The sequence below is a fragment of the Pinus tabuliformis genome, chromosome 2_2 (genome assembly GCF_031772625.1).
Source record: "Pinus tabuliformis cultivar Carrire ecotype Pingquan chromosome 2_2, CPIR1, whole genome shotgun sequence".
NCBI lineage: Eukaryota > Viridiplantae > Streptophyta > Pinopsida > Pinales > Pinaceae > Pinus > Pinus tabuliformis.
This window is the reverse complement of record NC_142300.1, coordinates 1,163,153,137-1,163,157,253: the sequence shown is the minus strand read 5'-3', so window position 1 is coordinate 1,163,157,253 and position 4,117 is coordinate 1,163,153,137. Positions and strand designations below refer to the sequence as shown.

The window sequence follows — 4,117 nt, the reverse complement described above, 5'->3', positions numbered from 1 at the left end:
TAGTCACAGACCCCAAGTATGGAATGCTTCCCATTTGCATAAATTCCCAAAGTAAATGATTCCTACCAATGCCATATTTCATAGAGCATGAGGCTGAGAGTAGTGATTTATTTGTTGGTGCATTGCTTGTCCAAAAATGCTTAGAAACAAACCAAAACTCCACCCCAATGATCATTTAAAATATTATACAATTGGTTATCAAAAAACCATTTGAATAATCCTCAAATCTCTAATAGCTTACAATGAAGAAAAAGAAAAGATCCCCATCTCACGAGAGCCCACCTCCGTGGAGAGACACGAGATCATGGCCATCAATGCTACCCTTCAAAAATCTATAAAGAGAAAAAACCCTAAACCTTCGATCGGCCTCCATCATCCCTTATTTTAAATGTTATCCCATATTAACTTAAAAGAAATAGTAAATAAATCAAATTTGAAACTTTCTTAAAATAATTGTCACACAATGTTTTTCCTCTCCTCTCGTATATAAACATATCAACGAATTATATCATTTAATTAATCATATATTGTTAATATATAATTAACTTATACCTTACTAATATGGGTTAATAATGGGTCCTAACTTATATATAATCAAGCACCTATTCTTAACTTATATAAGCATTTAGGTCTCATTTAGGTCCTCAACAACGGATATAATATTACTTTATCTATAAGTTATTATATTATTTAATGAAGGAGTAACAATACACTAATTTATAATATTTGCTCTATTTAGTTCATAAATTTATTGGTAATAAATTTTAACCGATAATTTCATGCTTTAAAGGTTAATCATATATAAATGGTAATTACATTAAATACTCATATCAAGAATCAACCTTAACCCCAAGGCAAAATTATTGGGTAGGGAGTCCCGACAATACCTCACACTCTCCCTCACTAGAACCTAACATAGCATGTAAGCACTATGGGCCTCTCATATCAATATTGTCGTGGATTAACAACTTATTGTTTCTAATCTAGTACATCTCCCCAAAACCATATGGGTTAATTTCTATTGCATTGGCTTTCAGTGTTTCCTTACCTCGGGTTAAACCAAAAATCCTTCTCCGTTGTCGCTAATATAAATTGGAAAAGGATGGGAAGACGTTGATCACTCCCGGAAAATTTACTTCACATTTTTCTTCAAAGGAATAACAAGATCCACAAGTTGCCTTTCTTGTTGTTCATCTTCCAAATTATCGCCAACATCATGTTCTTCCTCTACTTAGGGTTCCAGAAGAGGTTGGTAAAACATAACAAGAGCTCTTAATGTTGCCATTCGAAGTGTCTTCAAGCTAGAGGAAGAGAAAAGTGGTTTAATTCAATATTATAAATTTTGACACTAGAAGCATAATCATAAGTGGGATCCTTATAAGCATTATTAGAGATATATCGAATATCATCTCACTCTATAGCAACATCACAATAAGCAATTGAACCTGCACCACTCAAGAGAAATTGTGAAGGAAAAGATGGGTAGTTGGGAAAGAGATTCAAGGCGGAGGTAATAACTATAATAGTTATTGATGTAGAAAATAATGCAAGAAAAGACGAATGAAGAGACTTTGTCGATAAGTCGAGACGTTTCTTCAATAGATCAAACACTACTCCAATCACTACCATGGTTGTTTTTTAAAAGACTCCTGCCCAGGGTTCCTTTGGGGTTCAATAATAACGATAGATTTTCCCTAACAACCCAATTTTATCATCTCTGAGAACAATTTGAAGCCCTTCTCTTTGTTGTTGTATCCCATGTCTCTCAAACAAATCAAATTTACTGCCCTTGGGAGAGAAGAAGTTGTACAATGATGATGCATGTTGACATCTTTAGAAATTGTTGAATTCAGGCTTTTGTGATCCATATCAAGTTTTTTTAGAAGAGTTTTTGACGGAAATCACATTATAATACATTTGTTGACGCATTTCGAACCAACAAGTGTGGTTCATGGTCAAGACAAGTTGAAAAACCAGATCATGGCTGCAGTATAAATAGAGAGAGCAGGTTATCTAACGGCTACATTTGACCTGGAACGGCTACATTTGACCAGGAAATGGCTACATTACACTGGGTAACCGAATAGGACCAAGAGAAATGGAGAGGGACATATAATTAGTTAATTAAATCATTAGAAAGTTAGTTTTATTTCTATTTACGATTAAGTGTAAATTGTTTGCATTTAACCAAATTAACTAATAGGCTTATATTTATTATTATTATTTATTTTTATTTTTTTAATCATCAAAGACTAGAAAAAGACATATAATAATATTATTATATTAAATAATAAGAATAAATGAGAAATAATTAAATAGTCTACTTACTTAGTTAATTCTTTGACTTAATTCATAATTTAATTTAATTATATTAGAAACCAAACAATTTTTATTTAGAATATAAATAAAAGTCAATGGAAAAGATATATCTATTTCCAATTAGTTAGTTAATTCAATTTATAATCAATTTATTTATTTTTATATTTTATTTTTTATTTTTTTACTCAAGGAGAAACTAGATTAATGGTATAATTATACATCTATAATCATATTATCAATGCTTTATGAATAACAGAATTTTATTCATTTATATAATAATTAAGGCGTAAAATTAATGCATAAATCATTGAATGAAAAAACCCAAAGGGAAGAAAGGGAAGACTCGAAGAACAATCGAGATGACGAGGGGAGAAAAGATAACACAAGGGGCAGGGGGAAGGTTGGCTAGGAAGAAAAAGCAGGGATCCAACAACTACTAATTTTCCAGCCATCATCTTTATTGATATTGCTCGGCTTTTCTTCAATTTCTATAGCTTTCCTAAATCTTAAAACTTGCTAATATGGATTCTCATTTTCCTTTGACGATTTCGTTTTGTGAGACCGAATAGCTGATAGCATGGAAGCATTGGTAGCTACTAACATAAATGGTTGGTTGCATACAAACACTAGGCATAGTAAAGTCACCATCAACAATCCTCTATTGATCATTTTGGTTAGTGTTTATATAGAAACGCCTATTTCTCCATCTCTTGCTCGTTTGTTTATTTTTTTATTTATTGAATGTTATTTATTTACATATGGCCACCTCACAGTTTATGCGGTTGGAATCCATTAGAATAACGTTAATTATCTACGCAAAGTAAAATGGTTTGAAATTGACATAAGAGCATTCTTTCTATACACCAGTGATACCATATTTACAATGGTTCGAAGCCATCAACTCCACTTTTATCATATTCGGTAGAGCATAAATGAACAAATTATGATAATCGCTTTTCTAGCTTTATAGAAGCTAGAAAAAGGGGCACAATCCCAATCTAATTTTTATTAATTATATATATATTTATTATTTTAACGTTCACAAAGGTAAAGATGGTTTATGAGACAGATTGCTTCTTCATATACTTGATGTATTCGATTTTTTTTTTGTGAAGTTTCAAAATAAATGCTTCTAGCTTCTCGATAATACTCTCGGCTAAATAGATTATCTCAAGAGCTAGTTGCGAGCATATCTGCATAACTTTCCTGATTGTCATTCTAAAATAAAATATTTTTATGTTTCCGAATAAAAACAAAAAAACATAAATGTTAATAATTGTTTATACAAAAATAAGGGCCACCCAGTTTTCATAACATGTTTATGTACCTGTGGATAAGTAATTCATCATAACGAATTTTCGTAAGGTATGTATATGTGCAAGTTGCTTTATAAAATATCGCCAAGCAGTGGTAGTTATTCGCACAGACTATCCAAAGAACGAATTGTATATTATCAATTAATCAATCTATGCCATGATGCGACAGATGGAGAGTTACAACATATTAGTTTTTATGGTTTATATTTATCGGCAATGAGAGAGAGAGTTATGGACATACGCATGTCGTTTCTTCCATGTTGTCATTAATTTTAACGTATTCATAAACAACGAGCATAGATAATGTTACTTAGGTCATGTTACTTATGTGAATGGTTTTTAATGGGTAATTGAAAGAGGGATTTTTATTCTCTTCCCAACCGTATGCTAGTTGTATTATATCTATTTTGCAACTGACCACCTTCGAACTAAATCCAAGGTTTGATGATTTTGCAAGTAGTTTTAACGGTAAATAGCAAACG

The 4,117-nt window shown here is 31.5% G+C and overlaps 1 pseudogene; it reads right to left on the bottom strand.

The window, feature by feature from the left end:
- Positions 1-1,117: 1,117 nt before the first annotated feature.
- LOC149197563 (uncharacterized) lies at positions 1,118-1,629 on the bottom strand (annotated as a pseudogene).
- Positions 1,630-4,117: the final 2,488 nt, after the last annotated feature.